This window comes from Bos taurus, chromosome 6 (genome assembly GCF_002263795.3).
Source record: "Bos taurus isolate L1 Dominette 01449 registration number 42190680 breed Hereford chromosome 6, ARS-UCD2.0, whole genome shotgun sequence".
Taxonomy (NCBI): domain Eukaryota; kingdom Metazoa; phylum Chordata; class Mammalia; order Artiodactyla; family Bovidae; genus Bos; species Bos taurus.
Window position 1 is genome coordinate 68,686,394 of NC_037333.1, and position 12,335 is coordinate 68,698,728.

General features: G+C 40.6%; 1 protein-coding gene and 1 non-coding gene across 3 annotated transcripts in view; both read right to left on the reverse strand.

Moving 5' to 3' along the window:
- The window catches only part of SCFD2 (sec1 family domain containing 2), a 397,062-nt gene that overhangs the window by 147,434 nt on the left and 237,293 nt on the right, over window positions 1-12,335 (reverse strand). The window lies entirely within an intron of this gene.
- TRNAC-ACA (transfer RNA cysteine (anticodon ACA)) lies at window positions 9,695-9,766 on the reverse strand. Its single transcript has one exon. It is a non-coding gene; the product is annotated as a tRNA-Cys (tRNA).

Consider the following 12,335-nt stretch of genomic DNA (forward strand, 5'->3'; position numbering starts at 1 on the left):
TAGAAAAAAATGCAAGGAGGGCTGAATTTTTCTTAACATTAAGTAGCAACAGCGAAATAATAATTATAAGCTGTATGTGTACAGAGATTTGGAAATTTTTATTCATTGCTTTATCCCCACAAAGTCTGGCATGAATGTGGAGTGTGAGAATTATCTATTATATAAATGAATGAATGAGGTGAGGTAAATAAGCAGTACTCCTACAGGCTTCCTGAAAAGTATCCAAAAGGCTAAAAGAAAGGCACAATAGACCTCTTCAGTGCATCACAGGCAACTGACTTGATTTATGGTACACACAGGTACTTGTGTCTTCTTGAGAACTTAGTGCATAGTGTGTCCAATAAATATTTAGACTCATGGGGACATGGGTCTGAACGCACAACTAGACTCCAGGGAGGAAAATCCTTTCGTATGACACTACATCTTATTTTAGACTCTTAATTCACTTCTCATGCCCTTCCTTCTGATTTGAATTTGCTCCCTCAAAGATGAGTATTGCTGAGATGAGTTGAAATCTGCATCCGTGTCTCCAATTCAATGAACTGTGTGTCTGCAACAGCACACTTGAGAAAACTGGGACACCAGCTTCCCAAGGCATGGTTTGGGAAAAGGAATCACAGACCTACATGACCCCGGCCCTAAAAATACTGGTGTGGCTGCTGGAGTTTCCAGGAACCTGGGAGACTCAGTCCAAACTTAGAAGGTGGAGTCTGCCTGGACAGAATGCTATGACATCAGTCCCCTCTCCCAAATTCTAACCTAATCTTAGTTCTCTCTTCTCCTTGGCTGTCAAGAATCTGGGTGCCAAATCTAGACCAATCCCAACAATACAGAACCCTATGGCTTTTATCTTATGTCTTAGAATTACATGAGAGATTATCTTACCTTTAGTTTCATTTTATTTTCTACTCTTCTCTTTTTGCTCCGGCATTATCACAGTTTTTACAGTGTGTTTCTCTGGAAATTACTTTGGATATCTTTTGGCTTAATATCAATAAATGCAACTCCAAGTGCCAGTCTGGGAGGTTTCCCAAGTGAAACCTGAATATGGAGTGAAACCTGTCGTGTGTGAGCTCTTAGCTCACTGGCTGGGGCAGGTCTCACCATGTGAAGTTAATCATCCAAGAGAAAACTTCATCCCTAACACTGAGAACACCTCTCTGTTTGGGTGGGAGATCATGGGTGGTGGTGGCGGCGGGGGGACCCTGCTGGTGACAAGTCAGAGCTCCAGAGACACTGTCATTCAAATGAATCTGCTCCGACTTGGAACCTAAACTCCAGAGTCAGCAGCAGCTCTGTTCTCGGGCATCTGGAAACAACTACCCAGTGGAAACCTGCTGTTTGCAAGATGTTTGCTTTCATTAACTATTTGTGGCTGTGTTTCTAAAAGCCTTATGGCAAGTCCTGGTCATCACAAGGAAACCTGAAGACTTGAAGATTCGCTTACCTCACCAGTGTGAAGGTTTCTGGGCTACATACATTCTGGCTCCAGAAAAGTCCTCTAAAGAGGTGATGGCTGGCTCAATTCTTCTCTTATTCAACTCAAACAGGCTAATAAACATTGGGAACTGAAGGCTTTTTTATCCAGCAAGTTCTAGGTGATGAATTTAACAGAATTTAAAGCCCTGTTTAAAAATGGCATGATTGACTTGGAGGAATATATTCATACAAAAGATGGGGGAGGGGTGGAAATTTGAAGAAAAGTGGTATCAAGTAACCAGATAATAAGTATTTGATGAATAAATGGTGGAATGAATAAACTGGTAGGCTAAGACACTATCAGTTCTTTATAAACCCTTCATTTGGCCTGTTTTGAAGACTGGCTATCTAAAGTCTTAATAAATAAAAATAACCAAAAAAATTCCATTTTTCCCCTTTAATAGTATTTTAATCGAAAGGTTATTTTTAATGTCTACATCCATTTCCTTTGCCTTCAGCTACTCCAAGTTGGTTCTTAGCTGATCCACAGAAGGATGTTACTGCTAAAGGGTTCAGGTGTCTCTGCTTCTGTTTTATTACCAATGCAGTAAGAAAATTGCAACCCACTCCAGTATTCTTGGCAACCCACTCCAGTACTCTTGCCTGGAAAATCCCATGGACGGAGGAGCCTGGTAGTCTGCAGTCCATGGGGTCACTAAGAGTAGGACATGACTGAGCAACTTCACTTTCACTTTTCACTTTCATGTATTGGAGAAGGAAATGGCAATCCACTCCAGTATTCTTGCCTGGAGAATCCCAGGGATGGGGGAGCCTGGTGGGCTGCCGTCTATGGGGTCGCACAGAGTTGGACACGACTGAAGTGACTTAGCAGCAGCAGCAGCAGCCAGTATTCTTTCCTGGAGAATCCCATGGACAGAGGAGCCTGGCTGGCTACAGTCCATGAGGTCACAAAGAGTTGGACTCGATGAAGCAACTAACACTTCAGTAATCACAGGTTGGCCCAGATTATTCCAGGCATGAGCAGTTTGAAGAAGCCAGTCCTTGGTAACCTAGAGGCATTAATACAGCTTCTAAAATTGTGAATCTTCCCCACCCCCAGAGCATCAGCTTGGACTGTGAGCATCTGTTACATCTACCCACTGGTTATACTGTACCTTATCTATTCATGGTTGAGGAGTGTTATGATTGATTCAACCTCCAAGCATCTCCACAGCCCTGCTGTGTTGCTCTGCTGCAAGCCTCTATTCTTATAGTTAGGAATACAAGGAATGGAATGAAAAGAAGTGGGGGGTAGGGGTGGCTCAGCCCTTCTGGGTGGCCATCTCCTAAATAGAAATCTATACTCGCTCATATAAATACCACTCTAAGTTTTTCAAATTCTCCAATCACATTTACACATTCAAAACTATCTTTATTTCCATGTTGTCCTGGATGAAACACAGATGGAGATATCCGTTGTACAACAAAATTATAAAGTCAACGCTAAAGCAAACATTGCTGTTAATCCACAAAACATTTTTTAGTTTACTTGATGCCAAATAGCATTGATACTTCCAAACCAAGCAATATATCAAAGAAAACCAAATATTCTCTGGGCTACTAATAGAGAATGCCCAGTAAGTACAATTTAGAGATCACCCCTGCAGGAGGAAGACAGCTCCTCTCCAAGCTCCAGCATTCACTTCTAAAGCCTTCTCAGTGGATTCTATTGTGGTATCACACCTCCAGCCCCCACTCCATCCCCCAGTTACTTAAGGGCATCATATTTCTACTATAAATGCTAAAGAATCAAGTTTTGTTTTTTATTTTTTAAAGAATTTCAAAAAGTTACTCAGTTCATGAAGGAGAAACTACCACACTGTGAGCTCCTTAAAGACAAGACTAAGTCATCTTATTCACTTTTGATGGCCACGTGGCCTGCTGCTGAGCCCAACAGAAGATACAAAAATTTACTAACTGGAGTCATATTACTGAGTTCATGGGTTTAATTTTGAAGTAAAAGTCTGTCAAGACCCAACCTTTGTTAAATACTAATTGTTAAATAAAACTAACTTGATTTGCACAAGGACAGTTTCATATATTAAACATTTCAAGAAATCTTTTAACTTGGACTGAATTATGTTCTTAAAATCTACTAGGGTTATCATGGATGATATAAATGACTCAAGTGTTTCATTTTCTTCTTTCCCATTCTTAGGAAAAGTCCATAACATTTTCCAAAAAAGCAAGCTATCACCCACCACCTAAACAACAACAACAACTCCCCCCCACCAAATTCTTGTGTTAAATTGTTGTTATACTAGGAACTTTTTTTCCATACTGGTTCTTAAATTAACTCTCTGTTCCCCTTGGAGACACTGGGAACTCTCTGCTTTCAGGAATAGAATATTCTAGTTGGAAAGGACTTTCCAAGATCTTTCATTTACAGGAAAGGAAAACCTGCCCAGATTCCGGTGCTAATTAGAGGCAAAAGCAAAGCTCCACAAGGGCAGGAACTAACATTAGATTTTCAATGTCTATCTAGCAGAATGCCTGGTACACAGTAGATATTCAATAGATATTTGTTGGATAAACAAATGACTTACTAGGAGCTGAAAATGCTGTCTCTGAGTTCCCTGTCCACTCTTTCTACAGCACTATGGCCAAGCCATAAGACCAGTCTTGCAGTGATACCCTAATTGGAAAATAGGGACGTCAGACCACATGCTTGGAGTGGGCATCTCCAGGGCTGAGTTACCTCTTGCCAGCTGTGGATACCAGGATGAAGTTACAGTGAGAAACCTACAGATGATCCTGGCATACTAGAATCATGTACTGCTATTTCCTAACCTCACATTTTCAGGCAGTCACTCCAGGAGCCTGATCCTTGTGGATATCTGAACCTCTCTATAGCTTCCACACAACCAGAGTAGTAGCAACTGCGTCTTCAAGGTCACTGGAACAAGCTGTGGTCCAGGGCACTAGAAGGAGCTTCATGAAATGCAAATTTTCAAACTTAAACCATTTAAAATAAAACAAACAAACAAACAAAAATTTTAAAGAAAAAAGGAAGGAATGGAGAATGACAAATTTCAAAGTTGAAAATGGTTACTAAACTCTTCCAGCTTTTCCCTACTAGTAAAAATGTGAAGTTAAAATTTCTCTGACTAAATGAGATGTGCATGCCTTATTCTTATAAAAGAGTGGTATAGTAATTGTCACCCTGGTAACCTATCAGAATTAATATACACCAACATAACAGGGTAGGGGGGCTTCCCTGGTGGCTCAGACAGTAAAGAATCTGTCAGCAATGCAGAAGACCTAGGTTCTATCCCTGGGTCAGAAAGATCCCCTAGAGAAGGGCATGGCAACCCACTCCAGTATTTTTGCCTGGAAAATCCCATGGACAGAGGACCCTAGTGGGCTACAGTCCATAGGGCTGCAAAGAGTTGGACATGACTGAATATGCTATGGGAGATCAGTGGAGAAGTAACTCCAGAAAGAATGAAGGAATGGAGCCAAAGCAAAAACAATACCCAGTTGTGGATATGACTGGTGATAGAAGCAAGGTCCAATGCTGTAAAGAGCAATATTGCATAGGAACCTGGAATTTTAGGTCCATGAATCAAGGCAAATTGGAAGTGGTCAAACAGGAGATGGCAAGAGTGAACGTCGACATTCTAGCAGTCAGCGAACTATGAACGTCGACATTCTAGCAATCAGCGAACTAAAACGGACTGGAATAGGTGAATTTAACTCAGATGACCATTATATCTACTACTGTGGGCAGGAATCCCTTAGAAGAAATGGAGTAGACACCATGGTCAACAAAAGAGTCCAAAATGCAGTACTTGGATGCAATCTCAAAAACGACAGAATGATCTCTGTTTGTTTCCAAGGCAAACCATTCAATATCACAGTAATCCAAGCCTATGCCCCAACCAGTAATGCTGAAGAAGCTGAAGTTGAACAGTTCTATGAAGACCTATAAGGACTTTTAGAACTAACACCCAAAAAAGATGTCCTTTTCATTATAGGGGACTGGAATGCAAAAGTAGGAAGTCAAGAAACACCTGGGGTAACAGGCAAATTTGGCCTTGGAATACGGAATGAAGCAAGGCAAAGGCTAATAGAGTTTTGCCAAGAGAACGCACTGGTCATAGCAAACACCCTCTTCCAACAACACAAGAGAAGACTCTACACATGGACATCACCAGATGGTCAACACCGAAATCAGACTGATTATACTCTTTGCAGCCAAAGATGGAGAAGCTCTATACAGTCAACAAAAACAAGACCAGGAGCTGACTGTGGCTCAGATCATGAACTCCTTATTGCCAAATTGAGACTTAAATTGCAGAAAGTAGGGAAAACCACTAGACCATTCAGGTATGACCTAAATAAAATCCCTTATGATTATACAGTGGAAGTGAGAGATAGATTTAAGGGACTAGATCTGATAGATAGAGTGCCTAATGAACTATGGACAGAGGTTTGTGACATTGTACAGGAGACAGGGATCAAGACCATCCCCATGGAAAAGAAATGCAAAAAAGCAAAATGGCTGTCTGGGGAGGCCTTACAAATAGCTGTGAAAAGAAGAGAAGCGAAAAGCAAAGGAGAAAAGGAAAGATATAAGCAACTGAATGCAGAGTTCCTAAAGAATAGCAAGGAGAGATAAGAAAACCTTCCTCAGCGATCAATGCAAAGAAATAGAGGAAAACAACAGAATGGGAAAAACTAGAGATCTCTTCAAGAAAATTAGAGATACCAAGGGAACATTTCATGCAAAGATGGGCTTGATAAAGGACAGAAATGGTATGGACCTAACAGAAGCAGAAGATATTAAGAAGAGGTACCAAGAATACACAGAAGAACTGTACAAAAGAGATCTTCACAACCAAGATAATCACGATGGTGTGATCACTCACCTAGAGCCAGACATCCTGGAATGTAAAGTCAAGTGGGCCTTAGAAAGCATCACTACGAACAAAGCTATTGGAGGTGATGGAATTCCAGTTGAGCTATTTCAAATCCTGAAAGATGATGCTGTGAAAGTGCTGCACTCAATATGCCAGCACATTTGGAAAACTCAGCAGTGGCCACAGGACTGGAAAAGGTCAGTTTTCTTTCCAGTCCCAAAGAAAGGCAATGCCAAAGAATGCTCAAACTACCGCACAATTGCACTCATCTCACACACTAGTAAAGTAATGCTCAAAATTCTCCAAGCCAGGCTTTAGCAATACGTGAACCATGAACTTTCAGATGTTCAAGCTGGTTTTAGAAAAGGCAGAGGAATCAGAGACCAAATTGCCAACATCTGCTATATTATAGAAAAAGGAAGATAGTTCCAGAAAAACATCTATTTCTGCTTTATTAACTATGCCAAAGCCTTTGACTGGGTGGATCACAATAAACTGTGGAAAATTCTGAAAGAGATGGGAATACCATACCACCTGACCTGCCTCTTGAGAAACCTATATGCAGGTCAGGAAGCAACAGTTAGAAGTGGACATGGAACAACAGACTGGTTCCAAATAGGAAAAGGAGTACGTCAAGGCTGTATATTGTCACCCTGCTTATTTAACTTCTATGCAGAGTACATCATGAGAAACGCTGGGCTGGAAGAAGCACAAGCTGGAATCAAGATTGCTGGGAGTAATATCAATAACCTTAGACAGGCAGATGACACCACCCTTATGGCAGAAAGTGAAGAGGAACTAAAAAGCCTCTTGATGAAGGTGAAAGAGGAGAGTGAAAAAGTTGGCTTAAAGCTCAACTTTGATTCAGAAAACGAAGATCATGACATCCGGTCCCACCACTTCATGGGAAATAGATGGGGAAACAGTGGAAACAGTGTCAGACTTTATTTTTCTGGGTTCCAAAATCACTGCAGATGGTGACTGCAGCCATGAAATTAAAAGACGCTTACTCCTTGGAAGGAAAGTTATGACCAACCTAGATAGCATATTCAAAAGCAGAGATATTACTTTGCCAACAAAGGTCCGTCTAGTCAAGGCTATGATTTTTCCTGTGGTCATGTATGGATGTGAGAGTTGGACTGTGAAGAAGGCTGAGTGCCGAAGAATTGATGCTTTTGAACTGTGGTGTTGGAGAAGACTCTTGAGAGTCCCTTGGACTGCAAGGAGATTCAACCAGTCCATTCTGAAGGAGATCAGCCCTGGGATTTCTTTGGAAGGAATGATGCTGAAGCTGAAACTCCAATACTTTGGCCACCTCATGCAAAGAGTTGACTCATTGGAAAAGACCCTGATGCTGGGATGGACTGGAGGCAGGAGGAGAAGGGGATGACAGAGGATGAGATGGCTGGATGGCATCACCAACTTGATGGACATGAGTGAATTCCGGGAGTTGGTGATGGACAGGGAGGCCTGGCGTGCTGCAATTCACGGGGTCGCAAAGAGTCAGATATGACTGAGCAACTGAACTTAACTGAACTCCATGGACAAAGGATATTTTTTTCAGTGAATGGCACTGAACTGATTGGACATTCATAAACAAAACATGAACCTTAACCAAGAAAATTAACTCTAACTGGATTATAGGTCTGAATGTAAGAGTTAAAACTATTATACTTCTAGAGGAAAACACAAGAGAAAATCACTGAAGTCTCAGGTTAGGGTAGAATTTAAATATGACATGTAAGAATGATAAATTGAAAATCATCAAAATGTAAAATTTCTGACATGTAAATGATGCAGTTTGAAAAGACACAGTCTGGAAGAACTACTTGCAGAATATCATCTCCTAAAGAATGTGTATCCAGAAAATACAAAGAACTCTCAAAACTCACTAATAAGAAAACAACCCAGTAAAAAAAAATGGGAAGAGATCTGAACAGACACTTTACATAAGAAAGTATATTGTTGTTATTTAGTTGCTGAGTCATGTCTAACTCCTTGCGATCCCATGGAGTGTAGCCCACCAGGCTCCTCTGTCCATGGGATTTCCCAGGTATGAATACTGGAGTGGGTTGCCATTTGCTTCTCCAGGGGATCTTCCTGACCCTGGGATTAATCCCTGGTCTCCTGCATTGGCAGGTGGATTCTTTACCACTGAGCTACCAGTGATTGTAACATGTAAAATATCATGTAAGAAACGAGTTGCCAGTCCAGGTTCGATCCACGATACTGGATGCTTGGGGCTGGTGCACTGGGACGACCCAGAGGGATGGTATGGGGAGGGAGGAGGGAGGAGGGTTCAGGATGGGGAACACATGTATACCTGTGGTGGATTCATTTTGATATTTGTCAAAACTAATACAATTATGTAAAGTTTAAAAATAAAATAAAATTAAAAAAAAAAAAAAAAAGAAGTTCTTAAGAAAGCATATAAATGGCAATTAAGGATGTGAAAAGATACTCAACATCATTAGTCACAACAAAAATGCAAATTAAAACCACAATGTGATACCACTATCAGAATGGTTCAAAAAACAAGAAACTGATAATGCTAAGCGCTAGTGAAAACACACAATTGGAATCCTCACACATTGCTGGTGGGAGTGCAGACTTGCATAGGCACTTTGGACACAATCTGGCAGTTTTTTATAAAGTTAAACATACACGTATGTGACTCAGTCATCTCACTCCTGAGTATTTACCCAAAGGAAATTAAAGCTTACATGAACACAAAACCCTACACATGAATATTTGTAGTGGCTTAATTCATAATTTCAAAAACTAGAAGCAATCTAAATGTCCCTCAGTAGGAGAACAGACAAACAAGCTGGCACCTCCACACAGTGAAGAACACCCAACAATAAAAATAATGAACTGATACAGACAGTAACATTGGTAGATCTCAGGAACACTATGCTCAGTGAAATAAGCCACATCCTGCATAATTCCATTTTTATGATATTCTGGAAACAGCAAAGATTATAGGAAGAAAAAACAGATTGGCAGGGGCAGATGGTAGAGAAAAGGGTTGGCCACAAAGGGAAACTTTAAGAGCAATGAAACAGTTCTGTATCTTAATTGTGGTGGTGGTTACATGACTATATTTGTTCATTAAAACTCACAAAACATCACACCAAAAACAGTAAAATTTTCTGTACATGAACCAAAAACTGGATAAACAATTACTATCTCATGTAAATACTATCCATCAACAGAAAGAAAGAAAGTCAAGTCGCTCAGTCATGTCCGACTCTTTGCAACTCCATGGACTGTAGCCTACCATGCTCCTCCGTTTCTGGGATTTTCCAGGCAAGAGTACTGGAGTGGGTTGCCATTTCCTTCTCCAGAGGATCCTCCCAACCCAGGGATTGAACCCAGGTCTCCTGCATTGTAGGCAGACACTCTACCATCTGAGCCACCCGGGAAGTTGCTATCCATCAACAGAGAACTGTCCAAATAAATTATGGGCCACTTCACAAAAAGATAAAATACTCCTTTCAAAAAAGAATAAGCTGGTAGCTCAGATGGTAAAGAATCTGCCTCCAATGCAAGAGACCTGGGTTCGATCCCTGGGTTGGGAATATCTCCTGGAGAAGGGTATGGCAACGCACTCCAGTATTCTTGCCTAGAGACTTCCATGGACAGAGGAGCCTCATGGGCTACATAGTCCATGGGGTAGCAAAGAGTCAGGCGTAACGGAGAAACTTTCAGGTTTACATTCGATAGCCATAAAATATGTCTAAGAGAGAAAAGCATACTCTCTCATTTGAATATCCATAAGGAAAATCTGAATTTTCCCATCAGCAAGTGCCTGACACATTTAAAAGAACGTTTTATGTAATCAATGAAAAAGGCAAATCAAACCTGGGACATAGCCTATAGATTATAAGCACAGGTGCATCAAAAGCAAAGTTTTTTTTTTTTTTTTTTTAAGTAGCTTCCAAACCTTAAGAATGCTTTTTAAACACTTATGTTCTCTAAGATCTGAAGTTGTTTTTTCACAGTAGAATGTCTTATTTTTCTAAAACCACATATATCCTTTATAGGCCAGAGAATGCCACTTGGCCAAACAAGGCGAGAAAATCTGTGATAAACATGCAAACAATCCAACAATGAACATAATGTCACAGTTCAACCAAACCCTGGGAAATGTAGATCTTGAATATTTTCTTGGAATCTTCTTCTTCCCTGTAAGCCAGAATATAAAGTTTTTAAGATTGCATTCAGTGAAAATAAAATGGTGGTGCTATAGTTTTAATGAAAGTGTTGGCCAATGTTAGGGTTTGAGTGTAACATTAAAAAAAAAATTAACTGGAAACACAAATTCACTCTTCGAGAGTCACACAGTTCCCAAGATTTTCCTTAACAAGAACAACATGTTGAAGATACTTCTGGAAAGAAAAATGAATACCAGTCTAGAAAAATTTCTATTTTCTGATTTACTGAGCTATTTACTGGCATTTACTGGAGTCCAGTAAGAGAACTCTGTAGATGAGGTTGCAAATCCCTGGGGTTGGCAAATCTTTTCATGAGTCTGAAGAGGGTTCCACAGACCAGGGAGTCTGCCAAAATGAAGTCACCTTTCTTTGGTCCATCCTCAACTGTAAGGGATATTGCATTTTTTTTTTTAATACAACTTTTCAGATTGATAATTGGGCTCTTGTACATTTCCTTATGGATATTCAAATGTTCACAGACGAGCTTGTTTAAAATAGCTTTCATTTTAAAACTGTCTGGTTTTAATGAAAATGAGCTTGAGTGGAGAGTTTTATATAGCAATTATAGCTTATGTCTAAGGCCTCTGAGTTTTCCCTATTATGAGTTTTACTCTTACGTACAAAAGGATGAGGGAAAGAACACAGGAAAGAAGACACCTAACAGAAAAAGAATATATGTTTATATTAAGAATTTGCATTCTGAGATTTCCTTCTACCAGCACCAAAGATTCCCTCAATCTACCATCAACAGTAATCTCTGTGCTCTAGTTTATTCCCTTCAGAATTCTGAAAAGCTCTTCTGTACTTTCACTTTCCATTCCATTAAAGAAGATTGATTCTTCTTTAGGGGGAGCCCCATTTGGAATCAGAGACTGGCTTTCAGGACATGACCTAAAACATAAACCACTGCTGTTCAATAAATGTTCATTCTCCCTTTCTCACTCTTCACTCTTGACTCTCTCATTTGCTATCCAGGTTGCATATCTGATTATCAGATCTATCAAAACAAGAGCCTTAAAACACCGATTTCATCAGGTAACTTCCCTGCTCAAAATTTTCCAGTGGCTCCTAACTGCCCACAGAATGTAATCTGAACATCTCTTCCCAGCAATCAAGGCCCTCTGTAATCTGACTTCAATTACTTCAAGCTTCTCTACCACATTTTAAAGACAAATTTCTAGTGGATCAGTTTTGTCACTGATTCGTGTTTTTAAATGGCAAGCCCCAAGCAAATCTTTCATTGTCCTCAACTTCAAGTACATCTTTGCATGAGATCTGACTGCCCCAGTCCTGCTCTACTGGATCACAACAGCCACAGGAACACCTGCCAAATAATTAGTGCCTCCTTCACGTCCCTTGGACTGCAAGGAGATCCAACCAGTCCATCCTAAAGGAGATCAGTCCTGGGTGTTCATTGGTAGGACTGATGTTGAAGCTGAAACTCCAATACTTTGGCCACCTGATGCAAAGAGCTGACTCATTTGAAAAGACCCTGATGCTGGGAAAGATTGAAGGCAGGAGAAGAAGGGGACGACAGAGGATGAGATGGTTGGATGGCATCACTGACTCAATGGACATGGGTTTGGGTGGACTCCAGGAGTTGGTGATGGACAGGGAGGCCTGGCGTGCTGCGGTTAATGGGGTCGCAAAGAGTTGGACACGACTGAGTGACTGAACTGAACTGAACTCACATCATGCATTTCCCATTACAGTATCTCATTTCATCATGGAAACAACTTGTAAAGAAGGTGTTCTGATCCCTGTTTTACAGATAAGG